Raw genomic sequence first — 18,743 nt, 5'->3', positions numbered from 1 at the left:
TGTAGTACATACGTATGTACATATGTCCACACGAGTGATGTCTACACACACACACACACACACACACACACACACACACACACACACACACACACACACACACACACACACACACACACACACACACACACACACACACACAACCTCTATATCTTCCATCCACCTTACCCTTGTCTGTCTGGGTGTTATCTTGAACGTCATGTCAGGCTCGTCTCCACCTTCGTCATTATGGCTTGTCGAGCTGCTTTCTGGAAACTTAGTGCGGCTGGAGCGAGTCATATGCCACTGTTGAGTACATTCCATAGCTCCCCAAGGGTCTTATCGCTGTGTTTAGTAATTTTTCAGAGTTCTCTCAGCATTGCAGGAGTGAGCCCTGCATGCAAGGCGGTTTAATTGCGTAGGTAAGAATGATGCCGAGTAACAGGGAAGAGAAGAACAAGGACAGGAGTGGAGGCAGCGTCACTGCCTTTCCTCTGTGACTCCCAGTCAGGTTTTAACGTGAAGCCATAAAGCCTAATGACAGGCCGTTGAGCACATGAAACTAACGCTCCATCAAATCATAGCGGCCGCCTCCACGGTTACACAAGACGCCCTATAAATAGTAGCGACTATCATAAAGTGGTCGCAGCCAGGGGTCTCCTCCTCCACCTCTCCCTCCTGCCTGCAAGGAGGACTTTGATCTTCACGCTCCCCTGCCGTTCCCTGCCACGCCTCCCTGCTGACTGGGCGCCACGTTCCGCTCTCCCTCGACCATCTTGGCTCCCTCAGCCCTCTCTCGCCCCACCGCTCAGCCTCCGTCTCCTGCTGCCTCGCACTATTCCCTTCCTCACCTGAACTCTGATGTTCAGATTCAACCTCTCTCCACTCTTCCCTTTCCCTCATCATTTACTTTATACCCACAGTTACATCTTTTCTTCTTCAGATACTGCTTCCCTGCTTCTCCCCCACGTATCAGAAGTCTCGGGTAAAAAATATAATTGTTGTTGTTGTTGTTGTTGTTGTTGTTGATTTTGTTGTTGTTAATTGATGGCACGGAGGATCCTGAGCCATCCTCATAACTGTGGCCATGAGTAATATTGGGAGCTGCACTTAGCTTGATTGACAGTCTCATCTCAGTCATCATGTAGTCACTGCTCGCCGGATCCGTGTAAATGATCGGCCTTGGAAAGTTATCAGAAAGGCGCCAGTTCGGGTGGTGGTGATGGCGGCGGTGTGTGTGTGTGTGTGGGAGGAGGGGTTGAGTTGTGGATGGTACAAATTGCACGTTGCAGAAGACGAAGATCTGTGGATGCTGTGCAGAGACTTAGCTAATATCATTCTCTCTCTCTCTCTCTCTCTCTCTCTCTCTCTCTCTCTCTCTCTCTCTCTCTCTCTCTCTCTCTCTCTCTCTCTCTCTCTCTCTCTCTCTCTCTCTCTCTCACACACACACACACACACACACACACACACACACACACACACACACACACACACACACACACACACACACACACACACACGGCAGGTCATGAACACCCCATGATGGGCAGGGGCGAGCAGTCTGGGGCAGCACCATAATTTTGGCAAGGCCGTCGAGCTAGGACGTTAGGTGGAGTGTATAAGGAAGTGGGTGGAGCGCGAGGCGTAGCGGCCCACGTCGGGTTACTCCCCCTTTCTCTCTCTCTCTCTCTCTCTCTCTCTCTCTCTCTCTCTCTCTCTCTCTCTCTCTCTCTCTCTCTCTCTCTCTGGCATACACCCACCCACGTGCATGTTTCTGTCAACTTTTACGTTTATTACTTAGTTGGTTAGTTAGTTATTTAGTGTGTGTGTGTGTGTGTGTGTGTGTGTGTCTGGGCAGGGCGTGGGTGTGCGTCTCTTGGCCACACGCACTGGTGGGGTTGTTCTGCAGGTTGTCTTGTGCCAGTGTTTTTCCAGCCCACTGAGAAGCAGATCAAGTTTTTACCATATATAGTGTAAACTTCCGTCCCTCCCCGATCCTCGCCCCCACCAGCCCTCCGCCTCCACCACACCTGGATGGGATGCTAGAAAAAGTGGTGAGTTTGTCGCTCCTGTCCGCGTACCGCATCAGCTTCCCGACGTCCTCTCTTCACGCAGGATTACTTGGCGATGATTGCATTGGCTTTGTCCTTTTGAGGCGCATGCTGCTTTTTGTGTTGTGGAAGGTGAGACTTGCAAGGAGAGATTCTGGCAATGATCTTTTGCTTGAGCGTCCGTGTCATTGTTGTTGTTCTTAAGTTTAGATACGGCAGTCGTTTAGATTTTCTTGTCATTGCATGTACTGAAGCAAGATATGTGATGGGAAAAAAATGTATGATGTTTATTATGGTGGTGTGTGTGTGTGTGTGTGTGTGTGTGTGTGTGTGTGTGTGTGTGTGTGTGTGTGTGTGTGTGTGTGTGTAGGTCCTAGACAAGCCGTGAACTGACCCGCCCTCGTGGAGAAACACTGGCACCCCAACCACTACCCTGCCGTGTTTGTTTGGACTAGCCGGCGCAGGTTTGTTTATGGCCATTGTCCATAAACAAGCACACTTGGCCGGCCGTGGACGAATTGTGGCCTCGGTTCCGAGCATCAAACACTGAGGTTACATGGGTCCTCGCCCTCACTCACAGCAGCCTGATGCTCCGAGTGGACTGTTCGTGTTTGGTGTCTAGACAGGAAGGGAGGCCGCTGCTTCCCTCTTCTCGCGGGACTGGAAACCTCATATCAATGGAAAGGGAAGAGATTGACGCACTGTCCTGTCACGAGGAAATTAACCTAAGGGCGTGCTTTTCTTTTCTTTTCTTCCTTTTTTTTTCTCGAGACATTTTACGAAGTAGGTCTGTGTGGTGTATACAGCAGTGACGGTGTGGGAGGTACACAAAAAGTTAGTGGTTCGGAGGGTGTATAAATAGGATCGTGTGGAATTTGAACACGTTTGGTAGAGGTTATGTACACATAGGTTAGTAGTGTGTGTACACACACGAAGATGGAGTGAGTCTGTGTGCGGTTGAAGCAGCGTGGGTGTGAGGAACAGAGGTAAGAGAGTCTAGGAGGCAGCCAGCCTGGGAGGGAGGTTGGTGTGGACGATGGGTGTAGTGGGAGCAGCTGTACGGGGCACCAGAGGGCGCGGGCGACGGCCTAGTCACAAAGAACAGCAGTTGATGCCCGCAGCTTCCGTCGCCATTCACGGCAGAGATCTTTTATTTCTTCGATTTTCGCATCTCCACCACGCCAGATCTTGCTTCCTTGGCGTCTTATTAAGTAGGCGCCTATTCCCATTTAGAGGAGCATCACGCCATAAGAAATGGGTGGGAAAGCTGACGGCAAAGGAAGGGGAAGGAGGGAGTGGTGGGCAGCATCGGTGTGTGAGGGTTGACGTGCGTTAGTGTCACTGCTTTGTCGCCATTGGTGGGGTCCTGTGCGGCGGTGGTGTTTTGGCCTCACGTCTGTCATCCTCGGTGAGGAGGGTTCACCAGGCAGTGATGGCGGCCCTGTGTTGGTATATGATCCCCTGGGGAAGTGTTAGTAGCCTTGAGCAGTAAATGGTCATTGCTTTCCGCACATCGCCTGTGGTGGCGGTGTTGCCATTTGGTCACCAGAATATATTTTTTAGCGTGCCTCACACTCTTGGTATGTGTCCCTCTCGCCGTGCTGGGGAGATGCTGGCCGTCTGTCTGTTCGTTTCTGTGCCGTGCTTGGTGCCTCCGTGCGATGAGTACTGTCCTGCGGCTGTTTGAATGAGAGAACTGATATAGGGTTTGGTATTCTACCGCCGGTCCCCAGCCCCCTTCCTAGTGGATGACCTCCCTCCCCCCACCGAAAGCTGTCTCGTTGCCGGTTCTCACCACGACGGTTGATCTGGAACCTAACCGCGTTTAGCGTTGGTGTAGAAACTTTACTATGGGGCTGATTTTTAGCTCAAGCTTGTAGGCCGTGTGAAGTGGGCTATGCAAACGGCAGACTTAGTACGTGGATATGTAAGTTGTGGGGAACACAGGGCAGGGTGAGGGTCTGGGACGTGGTAGGGAAGGAGAGGGCCTGGGGCTGAGGGAGGGAAGGCGAGGGACGGTGGCCACGCGACCAAGCCACACATTGCCGCCTCGCCGTACCCGCATGAACTGGACCCTCTTAGTGAAAGCTTTAGACGCTCCTTCAGAAAATGTGTGTATGGTAGAGTAAGTTGCGAGCTGAGTGCAGTGTGGCAGCGATGTGATGCGGCTGGTGGATGGTGGACACCCACGAGCATCCACCAGCCATCCCCGCTGGCCAGCTCTATCAGTATGCAATCTTGAGTCCCCGATGCAATTTTAATGTTTTAGAGGATGCCAATAAGCAGTGAGTGAGGTGAGGCGAGTTGTGGGACCCCAGCAAGCCCCGCCAAGCTCCAGTAAGCCCCGCCAAGCCCCAGTAAGCCCCTTCATTCCCCAGCAAGCCCTCACCAAACGAGTCCTCGGTTCAAGTGACAGTGTACCCTGGGCCTCAGCGGCCGCCTCGTGCCGGCATGTCCTGGCTGCATACCTTCGCTGCTCGATACACCCCTGCGGGACACCTCAACTAGACGTGCCCTTCACGGGTGCTTGCTGTTGCTTGACCCCGACATACCCTCCCCTCCTTCCCCTCTCCCACGCCTCCCGTGTGTGGCGGTGCAAACGTTAACTCATGATTTATTGTGCATTAGACTCTCGCAAGACTTCTTCCTTGACTATTCACATGTTGTGGTGCAGTTGCTTGTATTGACAAGAATCTCAGGAATTTCATTCCCTAAGACCATCATTTAAGACGATTTTTTTCTTCATTTAGCCCTGTAGGCCTTTCGGATGGCGCTGATGGACGATTCGGGCAAACCTACTAATTAGTTTCCTTTCAAGACTCAGCAGAAGTGTGTTTACCTGCCGCTGGGAGGGCACGTCGTTCCTCGCGCTTGTGGAAAACTGGCCGCAAAACACGTGGGACATCACCAATATTACTACTTTTAATATAATGATAATAATGATAATAATAGTAGTGAGCATCATTATTACGTATGCGGTGTGCGGAGCTTCGCTGTTCAGCAGAATCTGACGATACAGTGGTCTGTAGTACGTTAGGGGTCGGGGGGCGGGTGTAGGGCGAGGCTTTGTGCCCACACGTCAGCAGGGAGGCGAGAGAGCGGGCACAGGCACACCACAGACGGCCTGAGAGGGACGTGACCGGGAGGAGCGTAAAATTGTGAGCGTGGAAGAATCGCCTTCGTCAGCGGCGGGAAGTGGCCACCTTCATTAGTCTGATTAATGGTTGGTGAGCCGCCATGTTGCAGCCCGGCAAGAACCTCCCATTGTTCTGACGTCGTGCTGCTGCTGCTTCTCTTCACCACTTTCCAAGACTTTCAGGCTTCTAATGCTGCCGCGGCCATCATCTCTGTGGCTTCTGCTGACCGTCATGTCTGTGGTTTCTGTTGACTGCTGGCTCTGTGGCTCCTTGATGCTTGAGCGCGAGTGTCTGTGGCTCTTGCCGGTGATTCGGTGGTGCCTGTTGCCTATCATGTCCATGGGCCTTGCTGCTCCCTGGGCTGGTGGATGACTGTCTTCCGCTGGTGCGATGAGTCTGTGGCACCAACTGTTGAGAGAGTGGCAGTGGAGGGACCGTTGGCCGGCGGGGGTGCTGCAATGAGCAGTAGTAGTAATAGTAGTAGTGGTGGAGCAGCGGTTAACGGGACCGCGTGGCTGGTGACCGTCTCAGATGAAGGATCACGGCGGGGGAAAAAAAAAAAAAAACATGATGAGTCCGTCGGCAATTGCTCACCCAGCCCGCGTTGGTTCTTGCTGCGCGGGTGAGTGGCGCGGCTAATTTTTGTGTAGTGGCCGAATGTGATATTAGGCTCCGGATTCTCTCTCTCTCTCTCTCTCTCTCTCTCTCTCTCTCTCTCTCTCTCTCTCTCTCTCTCTCTCTCTCTCTCTCTCTCTCTCTCTCTCTCTCTCTCTCTGTAGAATGACGTGTGACTTACCTACGCGAGTACCCTTGCCTGTCCAAGGCCTCTTGTTGACAAGAGGACGTTGGGTTAAAAGACCAAGATGACAGTGTGGCTGCGGCTCCCTGCTTGGCGGTGATTCCTCTCGGAGGCAGTATGGCTCACAAGGCTGGCTGCTGACGTTGAGGGAACGCGCTGGTTTCTTTCCCACCACCAAATGATAAAAATTTGATTTCTTTCGAGCTAAATATTTCCTTCGTTTTTTTCTTTCCGTCATTCTATCCCCTTACTGATTGAGTGTGCTGGCAGCTCTTGCTTGTTGTTAAGGTAGTTGTTTGTATGTGTGCATGCGCGGTGGCATACACACACACACACACACACACACACACACACACACACACACACACACACACACACACACACACACACACACACACACACACACACATGTTGGGAAGATTGTAGAGGAGGGCTGCCGTACTTTTCTTGTCTCGTTTAGCTTGCATTGAAGTGTGGCGTAGGTTGTGCGTCGCACCTGGTGGCCGCGTCCCAAGCGCCTGAAGAAGGTCCGGGTAGAGAGAGCGACTCTGGAGGAAGCCTTCCATGGGTGCTTGAGAGTGGCGCTACGGGCGTGTCTGAGCATCACAAGTGATGATCTCGGCTCCTGTCCGGCTCGGCGGCTCAGGTAAGTGCCGGAGTAGGCCTAAAGAGGCGGGTTAAAGCTGGCCGGCCAGCATGGTGTGATGGGCAGCGGGGGGTGGAGGGAGGGAGCTGAGGGTGCTGCTGTGCCTGGTGATTCCACGCGATAATTCCTTGTCAATGCCCCCTCTCTCTCTCTCTCTCTCTCTCTCTCTCTCTCTCTCTCTCTCTCTCTCTCTCTCTCTCTCTCTCTCTCTCTCTCTCTCTCTCTCTCTCTCTCTCTCTCAACAATTCTCAGATTCTTCAAGGTGGTTCGCTGCTTGCCACAGTAAAGAGTGAGACGAAGAGGTTTTCTTGATAACCTCCATAAGATGCTGCTCAGGTCACTTAGAAGCTTATAGTTTCTCCCTTTCCTTCTCCGTAACTCATCTACATTGTCGACCTCACGATGTTCCTAGTATTCTACCCCGGGATAGAGTGAAGAACTTCGATGAGCTGCATGGCGCCTGGGACATTTGGTCGTATTCGTACTCGAATCGTTACTCTATCGAGGGTACGGGTATCAATCATGGCGTCTGGCTCAGGCGTGGGGTTTTACTGCTACAGAGCGGTCGCCTGCGAAGGGGCGGGTGAAAGGCCTGGTTACAACTGCTCTAGTAAACTGCTCACGGAAAGCTCTGAGAACGGTCAGCGCGGCCCCATTCTCTCTCTCTCTCTCTCTCTCTCTCTCTCTCTCTCTCTCTCTCTCTCTCTCTCTCTCTCTCTCTCTCTCTCTCTCTCTCTCTCTCTCTCTCTCTCTCTCTCTCTCTCTCTCTCTCTCTCTCTCTCTCTCTCTCTCTCTCTCTCTCTTCTCCGAAAACCATTTACCACATGAAACACGAACTCTCCGTGGAAATATCTAACTCGAGATTTCTTGGCTTTCCCTAATCACTAAGCGCTGCGCAGCCCTCACTGCACTAGCTCGCGCTGGCCATGTTTACATTCCTTCGATCGTTGATTGATGCTGATCTTTTCTATTAGAAAATTTATCAAAATATTTTACTTCTGTTCAAAATTGCATTCTCTATATATACATGAACTATAGAAAATTTGCATTCGACAGTGGTATCGCTTACAGACTACAAAGAAGGATGCAGGGTGGAAACATATGACACATGCTGAAGGCTCTGCATTATGCCAAGATGATTCTGCAGTGGGAAAACTCTATCGTATGTTGTGTCGGTCAGCAGGACTGGCTTATGGAGAGGAAGGCGGCGGACAAGGGTGAAGGTAAGGATGTCTCGGCGGTGAGCGATGCGCCAACACCTGCCTCACGCAGCGGCTAAATATTAGGAATGCCCATCACGGTTCCGTCATCAGTGGCGGAAGCTGCGTCTCCCTGCTGTTGTTGCTGCTGTGCTGAAGGAAAGATTCCGCCTGCTGGTTGTGTACTCACCCCGATCTCAGGAAGGGGCAGATAGTAGATAGATCAGGAAAACTAATTTACTTGATTGCATATAGTCATGTATTGTGCTGTGAATCTCCTGCTTGGTGGAGACTGTCTCCATGCACAGTGACTGGATGGCGGCAAGGCGTCTTCTGGAGGAGGGGACACCTTGACGGGGCCAAGATGACTAGAGCAATGTGAAAATGCCCTTCTTGAAGTCTAATGCACTAACTTTCACTTCCTGCCTCTCTCGGTCTTTCCCACCCTTGGGTGACGCTCTCAGGTACGCGGCCCGCCAGTGTCTCATCTCCATCATGGGGTCTGGTGCTGCGGTCCTTGCAGCGAGCGTCCCGCCACAATATTCTCCTCAAACGTTTCGGCCACCGACCGCCACCACACATTCAATAATCGAAGACTGACCTTCAGCGCCCAAACATTTGTAGAAAGAATTCTGCATGCGTGTCGCACAAGAGAGGAACCCGTTGCATTTTCCTTTCATTTCTTTGCGTCTCCAGGAACGAGGCTGAGTTCTACGACTGCCCGAGGGACGGGTGTGAGGAGGCGGCGTGGACATGCAAAGAAAATTTTGACAGAACAACACTACTGAGAAAAAAAAAACGCAAAGGGATTGTGAATAGGCGGATGGAAGAGGGTGAAAAGGAAGGGAAGAGGGAGTAATAGCTAGTATTGGTGGAAGAGACGGGGGAAAGACTGTGTGTGTGTGTGTGTGTGTGTGTGTGTGTGTGTGTGTGTGTGTGTGTGTGTGTGTGTGTGTGTGTGTGTGTGTGTGTGTGTGTGTGTGTGTGTGTGTGTGTGTATATATATATATATATATATATATATATATATATATATATATATATATATATATATATATATATATATATATATAAAGTCTATTTGCCTTTGCTCTCCTGTATTGGTTTACGATTATCAGCTTGATATGAGTGAATGCAATACATAGCTCTCTCTTTTATTACCAGTAAAAAGTAATGCTTTAACTCAGTCATGTAGACGTGAATTCACCAGTGCTACAGACCGGAGACCAAGACCACGAAAGTGTAAGAAAATATCTGGTGGGACAGTGTACCCGTAGCGGTAAAGGTGAGGGTTTACCTGCTACACAACAGTGAGCTAGTGGCCCGAGCAGATCCTGGTAGGTCTTGACGTGGGGCCGGGTGTTGGGGGCGAAGGTTGGCCAGCGTTGTCCGAGGTTTGGTTCGTTCAGTCTATGCCGACTGTGTCCCTCGTGGCTCTGCGGGAGACGCGAGCTGGGAGCCAATAAGAAGGGTTGACCTCAGAATGGGTTGAAAGTTTCTTGTTGACATTGCTTTGCTTGCGCCGTCTCCCTGCCATTGTATGTTAATGCCGCAGTGTTGTTGGCGATAGTCTTGTGAGTCTTGGCGATAGGCTATTGTATGGTGATGGAGAGTCTGGCTGGCCGAGACGAGTGTGCAAAGTGAGGTGGAGGTGATGGATAGGGACGAACCGCGGCTAGTGATGAGTGACAGCCGTGGTGGGCTTGGTGATGTTGCTCGGTGATGAATCGCTGGTGAGGTGATGACTAGAGAGGCGGCGGCTGTGTTAGCGAGATGAAGGTAGTGATGGTGGCGGCGGGTCCTGGCTTGGCCAGGTTTTGAAGGGGTTGTACTGATGGTGGGTGGAGTGGGGGTGGGTTTGGTGTGATATTGGGGGTGGGTGGTGGGTGGGCAGGTTATTGATGATGGGCGTTTGGTTGGTAATAGCCTGGGTGCCCACTTATTGATTAATGGCACCTGGGGCCGCGCCTCCATCACTCAGCCTCCTCTCGACCGTCTTACCTCGCTCCCGACTTTTGCCCACCAGCGGCTTGCTCTCCCTACTCTCCCTCCCTCTCTCTATCTTTCCCCCGCCTCTCTCTATCTTTCCCCCGCCTCTCTCTCTCTCTCTCTCTCTCTCTCTCTCTCTCTCTCTCTCTCTCTCTCTCTCTCTCTCTCTCTCTCTCTCTCTCTCTCTCTCTCTCTCTCTCTCCTTTGCCTGACTTTTCTAAGGAGAAATGAGCTACAGTGACATGACATGCTAAAATGCATCACTGCTAAGGTATATATATGCGTGGCGCATTTCCCAGACACGGCGAAGGTTTAGGCGTGGTGGCGGCGGGAGGTAATGTGGCCAAGAGGTTGCGGCTTGTGAGCGGCGGTGATGTAGGGGTCAGCATTGATTAATGATTGCCACGTTGGCCGCTCACACCTCTATCCCTCCCCTACCGCCGGCCACCGTTACCACCACCACCGCTACCACCACCCACCCACCACCACCACCACCACCACCACCACCACCACCGCTGCCGCCACCTCCGCCGTCGCTGCCACCACCATGATTGCTCTTCATGGCTCAAGATTGATATTATCTGAGCCTTCAGCGCCCACGCACCAATATGACACTTGCATGTTGCCGTCAGGTCAGTGTCCAAACTGCATTCTGGCATTAATGTTCTGTCCTTGTGTCAAGAGATGTCATTTCCGTGGTCCTCGATCATCTAGGCAAACCCATTCCCGAGGTTCAGCCGTCACGCCCACTGGAGGTTCAGCACGTGGCGACAGTGTGTGAGAATGTTGATGAATGAAGGAGTAGGGGGAACGTGTGTGAAAGTGACCAAACGTCTCGCCTTGGGGGAAAAAAAATGCCTTATACCTGTACAGGTCCGTCTCAGCGTGGCCCGGACCAACCTGACTTTACAGGCAGGGATCATCCCTACTTCTCCCGGCTAAGGGGGGAGAGTTGGGATCACTTGCTAAAGCTGATTCTCCTTCATGACTTCACAAGCAAGAACTATGACCCCATCAAGGATTCTTGTAAGTTGGGCATTTTATAGCCTCTGGCAGTGATCATTATTTGGATATACACATCTACACCTTGTTTTTGTGTATTTCTATAAACGACTATTTTACATAGAAATGGCTCAGTGAGAGTTTATCGATAAAAAAAAAAGTGTGTGTGTGTGTGTGTGTGTGTGTGTGTGTGTGTGTGTGTGTGTGTGTGTGTGTGTGTGTGTGTAAGGGAAAAAATGTGTTGGACGTGAGCACGTCGCAGCGCGGCGAGTTGTTATCTGGCATCTGAGGACATGGCCTCCGACCCTCACCCCACACGCTGCGCGGCAGGAAACTTGCCTTATCTCGTATCGCAATTGTGTTTGAGGATAATCGGCGCATCAGCATTCCGCGGGAAGTTTTAGGATGTTTTCATTTCAAAATATCTGATGGGGTGAGTGCGGCGACACTGCGGTGGGGAGGGAAGGATGGGGGTGTCTGAGCGTAGGAAGAGGATGCGGCATGGAAGATAGAGCCTAGAAGCAGAAAATAGATGGGCAAATTATTTGGTACTATGTGTGGGGAAGGGGGTGCTGCAGAAACAAGGGATCAGTAGGGAAGATGATTTAGCCTGGAAGACGAAGGAAACATTGATAAATTGAGTAACTGTACTCGGAAAAAGGGAGCGAGAGATGTAAGGATTCAAGGACAGTATAGTGCTTGTTCCAGCAGCGACTCCCTCTTGTCCTTTTTACGTACCTTTCTTTTCGCTCCTATCTTACGAGGTACTTGCCACACGACAGCTTCTCTTCTCTCTGCCTTCCATCTCTTGCCTCTGCTGAGCGATCTGCTTCCTTGACTACGCCTCCTCCATCCTTTGTCTATCCTCAGTTCTTTTCACAATCTTAGATCTCGTCCATCCGTCGTCCCTGAAACAATGCTGCCTTTTTATATCATGTAGTGCATACTATACTTCTCCCTAAGTGCCACGTGACCACTGCCACACCGTTGGTTCATCCTGGGACGATCCTCACAATTTCTGGCTCAGTTCCTACTCTAACATTGGCCCCGCTGCGTTCCTCCGTTGCCTCTCTCCACCTCATCTCGCCATGCTGGACCATCGTTTTGCAGCCAAGCGTTTTATTTTGTATATTATTTTGGTTCACTTTTATGAAGACCAGGCTTTTGAGGTTCCGAGAGTGGTGCGTCTTTTTACCTCTCTCAAAGAAAATAGCGCTGGGCCATTAGTCGAGGGAGTTCGTGCTGGCGAGCGACTGCCTCAGTTATGTTCTTGCGGTATATTTTTGTGGGGCATCTCCGCCGAGGGAGGCGGTGAGGGGCGGCACCGAGGGAGAAAGAGGAGGAGGTGGGTGGTACCGGGGGAGGCTGATTGTGGTTGTGGTCGTGGTGGTGGTGGTCATGGGGGAAGGAAGTGGCGGAACTAACTTCCCTCCTTGTGAACTACCGACACGAGAACTAGACGGGTAACTAAGTAGTATTTATGCAAATTAATAAGGCAGCACCACGTCTTGAAGTGCTTAGTACAGTTTTATTAGACAGAAGAGTTGGTGCTTTGGAGAGCAGTGCGGCCAGGCTTTTACTGAAGACTGTATTATTGTCTTACGTTGCCGTCCTGTTTTGTCAAGGAATATCAAGTTAGTGTTGGATTTGTGCTCGTATTAAGACACTTTACTCTTTACATCGAGTGTATATCACGCCTTACACTGATAGACTGTACCGTGCCACCGTATTACCCAGCACACACACACACACACACACACACACACACACACACACACACACACACACACACACACACACACACACACACACACACACACACACATCTTGGCCGGTCGCAGAGTATACCTGGTGGCGGCCGCCGAGCCTCGCACCTGCCCTGCCGCCACACGGACGAGGTAATATGCGCTGTTCACGTCGCCAAAAATACGCACTACACTTAATTTGGTGTGTGTTTTGCCGGGGATTTTTGCCCCGGCCGGTGATGAGTCACTTCATTTCGGATTTTAATTACAGTCCTCAAAAGTGTTTTACAAATTAATGAAGCGCCATGTTATTGCTTGACGGGGTGGTGGTGGTGATGGTGGTAGTGTGTGTGTGTGTGTGTGTGTGTGTGTGTGTGTGTGTTTTGTTGTTGTTGTTGTTTTTGTGGTGGTTGTGGTGGTGGTGGTGATATATACGCAGATTCATATCTACCCGTGTGTTTAGAAATATTCATGTATGTATCTAAAATATTTACATGTATATCTAAATGTGTTTATACAATGCTTGATATGACCCTTTTTGTTTTACTGACACCATCAAAGCTGGTCTGTCTCCACGTAGGGCGAGTTGTTAAACTCACACCACCTGTTATACCACCTGTGGTTATATTTCTTTATCCTTCCTCTCTCTCTCTCTCTCTCTCTCTCTCTCTCTCTCTCTCTCTCTCTCTCTCTCTCTCTCTCTCTCTCTCTCTCTCTCTCTCTCTCTCTCTCTCTCTCTCTCTCTCTCTCTCTCTCTCTCCCCCCCACACACACACACACACACACACACACACACACACACACACACACACACACACACACACACACACACACACACACACACACACACAGCAGGTAAGGCGAGGGAGGGAGCCACGGATCGGGGGATCGCTGCCGTTGTCCCGCTGCAATGAAAAGTGAAATTATCATGACGCAACATCCTCGTCATCACAGAGCGGGGGGCGTGGAGGAAAAGAGGAAGAGAAAGGGATGCGCGGGGAGAGGAAGGGAATGTTGGTGGTTGGGGGTGGCTTTTGTGTGTGTGTGTGTGTGTGTGTGTGTGTGTGTGTGTGTGTGTGTGTGTGTGTGTGTGTGTGTGTGTGTGTTGCCCTGCCTCGTAGTATCTACCTGTGATGGTCAGGTTGTGGGTGTTTAAATGTATTTGTTTTGAATCGTTGTTTATTGTGTTGTCTTGTGCACATTTTTTTCCCCTTTTGCTTATATGCGCAGGAAGGTGTCTTTTTTTTTTTTTTTTTAGTACTAATTTTCTCTATTCTTGCTTGCAGGTGAGTTGGTGCAAGGATCTGCTGACGGTGGTGTGACCTCAGTGGTGAGTGTTAGAGAGAGAGAGAGAGAGAGAGAGAGAGAGAGAGAGAGAGAGAGAGAGAGAGAGAGAGAGAGATATGGTTGTTAGCGTCACACTTACCAATATCACCATAAGAAAAAAAAACATATATATAATGACGGTTACAATAGTCTTTAGCTGTTTATATTTCTCTTCCTGTTCACCCAGTATAGAACAGCAAGACTGTGTGTGTGTGTGTGTGTGTGTGTGTGTGTGTGTGTGTGTGTGTGTGTGTGTGTGTGTGTGTGTGTGTGTGTGTGTCCCAGTGGCTTATTCGTCTTCCTCCCTCTCCCTTTCCTCTTGCTGACTCACACTTTTCCTTATATATCGTGGTAGCTTCTCCTCCTCCTCCTCCTCCTCCTCCTCCTCCTCCTCCTCCTCCTCCTCCTCCTCCTCTGTTCCTTCTTCTTCATTTGCCTTCTAGTATTATTACTGTAAATTTATGTGCTTATTTATACAAAGATTAAAGAAGAGCAGTGCACATGGACATACCACTGAATTGATCGGAGGTGTGATGACGTGGGTTTTGGGTGGTCACAGGCAACACGTGGCACCATCCATCTCTCCTCTCTTCCCACCCCACCCGATCCTTACTCTTTCTCAAGCCACAGTGACCCTGAGGATGCTTGGTGTGGGGTCGGGAAGGAGAGCAGTGGCGTGTGGTGCACGTAGCGGGTATGAGGTGGAGCGGCGGCAGCACAGAGAGACTCACCTGTGTGGCTGACGGAGATCAGCTAAAGTTTTCCGGGAGTGATGTACTGCTCGCAGATGTTGAAGCACTGTGGTAACGCAGAACTTGATGTCGTACACAACTGTGACTGACCTTGGAGTGACAGTGGTGGTGGTAGTAAAAAGAGACTTTACAAAATGTTACACATTTTCCGATGAAACATGATTAGTAATGTTCATTCCTTGATGATGAGCCATCTACGTGCTACACGTGTGTCTCGGCCGGTATGAACCAAGCAGCTGTGGCGCACGGGGCTGTGAAGGGGGCGGGTCGCCTCGGTCTGATGTTCCCCGCCTCAACGAGGACACGCTGCCACACGCACGCCAGTTGTCTCCGTGGTCGACGTGGAGTGTCGAGCATCAACCTCCCTGACGTGTCTTCCTCAAAACCATCTGACCTGACCTTTACGTATTAGGCTTGATGTCATTGACTCCGGACTCTGGTGCTGCTGCCAGACTTGTGTATGTTGTGGGGGAGGGGGTGAGAGAGGAGGAGAAAGGGGTTGAGAGAGGAAGGAACGCGGGGTCGTGGGAGTAACGTAGCGGGAGGCTTACGGTGCCTCGTGTGTTTATGTTTGCCGCCAGTCACGGCGCAACACTTGTCTCCTGTGCTCCCTCACACGTATACACTCTTACACCGAGCTGTACACGTCACTGCATACCCCACCCACCCTCCTCGTCTTCCGCCGCCAGGTGTTATTTCCTCTAAGAATGCAACTCCACCAACACCACCACCCTCTTGTGGCCTCAGCACTCACCATAACTGTGCTAGATGATTTCTTCAACCACTACCACTACCCAATGATTTGTATAAGCGTGTTGGTTTACCTCCACCCTTGCATTGCTAATTACCCTATGCACGCGCGTCCCAACCTCCCTTTCACACAAAGACCTGCCATGTGCAGTTCAAGGCCAAGACACCATCATGAATACTTAAGCTTTCTTTATCTCCATATAACAGATAGTCCCACAAGTATATCAGTGTCCATTTGTTTCCTTGGACGTCACAGTAAAGGCACCGGGTCAGCCCGCCGCCTCGACATTGGCGGTGACTTATTATCCCCTGCGGCTTTAGCACCAACTCAAAACTGACACCTTACTCTTGTCGCTGGCGTTTATTTGGTCTGGCTCAGTGTTGCAACAGCTTACTTAGTTTTACAGCTCGCACTTGTCTCGCCGCGGCGTGCCTTCTGTCAGTCAGCGCCAAGGCAGCATTCAAGCAGGGGAATAGGCCCGGGCAGCCTGGACCATACGAGGCCGTGCTGTGTATGAAGTGGCGGAACAGCGAATACGTGTCCAGAGAGACTGTTTGTGGCCACGAGAAGTAAGCAATTTCTGAAAACCTGTGTGTTGGTGGGTGGGTGGCACAAGCTCGCAGTCTCTCTCTCTCTCTCTCTCTCTCTCTCTCTCTCTCTCTCTCTCTCTCTCTCTCTCTCTCTCTCTCTCTCTCTCTCTCTCTCTCTCTCTCTCTCTCTCTCGCCACACACACACACACACACACACACACACACACACACACACACACACACACACACGCGCGCGCGCGCGCGCTAAATATTTGTAGAATGTTAATTTTTTTCACGGAGAGCTAATAATGAATCTGTGTGGAGAAGGATGAGCTACACGACTGCGAAGCGAGGCGCGTGTCACTGAGGGACTATGGTGTAGGTTGGCTGTGTATATGGTCAGAACTCGGGAGGCGATGTGTATGGTTCGCTGGTGTTTGCTGGACGAGATGTTACGTTCATGTGTTGGTGGTGCACACTGTGTAAAGGTTAATGAGCGTTGTGGTGGAGGTGTGTGTGTGTGTGTGTGTGTGTGTGTGTGTGTGTGTGTGTGTGTGTGTGTGTGTGTGTGCGTGTGTGCGTGTGTGTGGCACTGGGACACGCTGGCTGTCACAGAAGGAGTTAATGTAAGGAACATGAGTGGAAGCAGGAAACGATACAATAAGTAATCCTCTCCACCACACGTGACCTTGGAAAACAGACTCAACGCCACTTCCCTGCACCCACCCGTCCCGCCTGCCTCGCCACACCGCACACGCAAGCCGCCCCAAGCAGAAATGTTCCAACACGCGCTCGTGCATACGCCGCAAGGGCTGTACGTACGTACATACCGCCCTTGAGAAAGGGATGAAGTGAACATTACTTTGTTTTTATACTCTAATGAAAAAAAAAGTGATTACGGAAATTTTGGGGCATTTAACACAACTTGAAAACTAGTTTGAATGTAATTAAGCTTGGAAATTATTTTTTGTGCAGTGATGATGCGTCCTGGGGAAGGAAATAATTAGTCGTGTAACCTGGATGGATTAAAGGTTAGTTCCTGGCAGCACGAGAACTGTTGACTGGGTGGTGGCTGGATGGCCGCCGCTGGATTATTGAATACCAATGAGGCAGTTAGTCACGGAGTGTTGTTGGGCACACAGCCGCCAGCTGCTGCGGTGTTGGCTCCTGGCGTGTCCTCGAACGTGGATCCTGTTGTAGGGAGCTGTAGTGGTGGTGGTGGTGGTGGTGGTGGTGGTGGTGGTGGTGGTAACGGTCCGTATCTCCTGGATGTTGATGGCCCACATTGTGGCTGCTGGAATAGTGGTGGATGACGAGGGTGACGCGATGTTTTTCTCAAGAGGCTGCCGAGACACGTTTTCTCCAGCAGTGCTCTTGTTACGCGTGTGAATTTTATTCTAGATGTACGAGTATATTTTTGTACCCCGTTTGATTTTGCAAGTTCGAGTCCAGTACAAAAGTGCATAATTGACCGCTCTGGAGAAAGCTGTAGTGCACTCAAGTTTGAGAACCTATAAACGTTGTTTAAGATTTTGTTTGGGTATTTTGTGAAATTTTGATTAACGTCTTATACATGATATCATTGGTTTCTGCCTTGAGTTAAGGTTTTGGATAGGGCGATTAGTATGGTTAGGATGATCGGAAAGTCGCAATCTGGGTGTGTTGGCCACCTGTGTGTTTAGGAGCGAGTTACAAGCCACCTCGGTGCAAACTAAGAAAGTGTCAGTTTCACTTGAAGGTGTGTGGCAGGTGGAGTTGCCCTCAGTGAGTAGTGAGTGCATGGGTTGGCTGTCGGAGGCGCGGGAGCAGCATGGAGGGGTAGTGTGGCGGCCCCGGCGGCTGCCGGTGACCAAAGTTAGGGCAATAATTCCCGACGATTGCTCACTCCACGCTTGTCGCTGTCCAATATTTCTCTGGCGGCACACGCGGGGGCCTCCTGCCTTTTGTCTTCTCCCTTGTTTTGTGACTCAACCCGTCGTGGGCCAGCGGGACGGCAGCTCCCAGACTCTTATTGCCTTGGTTACTCCCTCCCCTCCCAATCCCCCGACGTGGCCGCCCTTGCTCACTGGTTCCCTGTTTTACTGGTGCTGTCCGCCTCCCTCCTCACTTTTACCCCTGTTTCACTGCCTCTGCATCACCACCCTTGTTGCACTACCGTGGTGTGACGCTCCTGCCTTCCTTGCTTGGGCCGACTGGCCTGTTCTCCGTTCTTATTATTTTTTTTCCAGCCTGCTCGAGGTATTTTGAACTGAATACATGTTATCACTCCTGTTTTTTTTGTTTTTTTTTATTTATTTTTTATTATTATTATTTTTTTTTTACACATCAACATCGCAATCTTTTCCTCATCTTCCACTGAAACACCGCCGCCTCTAATAGTGAATCAGCAAGTGTGGTATGCCATCGACTGATTGATATACAAAAAGTTCATCACCTAGAGTCACTTTATTTGCCTCCAAGGCCGACTCCGCCCAGCTTTGTGCGATACATTGCCGATCTGATCTCACTTGGCTTTGTCCCTCATACTAAATACTAAGCGTAGCTGGTGGCGGCCGCTCTTTGCATGAAAAACAGCTCACGAGTTACGTATGTTTGAGTTACGTATGTATAAGGCTGTGATCGGCCTCCTCACCCACACGGCTAGCCAAGGTGGGTGTTGATAACCAGTGTCGTACATTTCGTACAAAAAATCAAGATCAAGTTTTTACAATTGGCTTGATATCACGCGCAGCCAAGGAAAGCGTCTCCTGCCAAGCACTGTGCTGTGTTCACTGCCCAGCCTCCCAGACTTCCAGTCCACATTCTGCCAGTTCCCAGCTTTGCAGTCCACAGCGAG

This window comes from Scylla paramamosain, chromosome 27 (genome assembly GCF_035594125.1).
Source record: "Scylla paramamosain isolate STU-SP2022 chromosome 27, ASM3559412v1, whole genome shotgun sequence".
Taxonomy (NCBI): Eukaryota; Metazoa; Arthropoda; class Malacostraca; order Decapoda; family Portunidae; genus Scylla; species Scylla paramamosain.
This window is presented reverse-complemented; position numbering follows the sequence as displayed.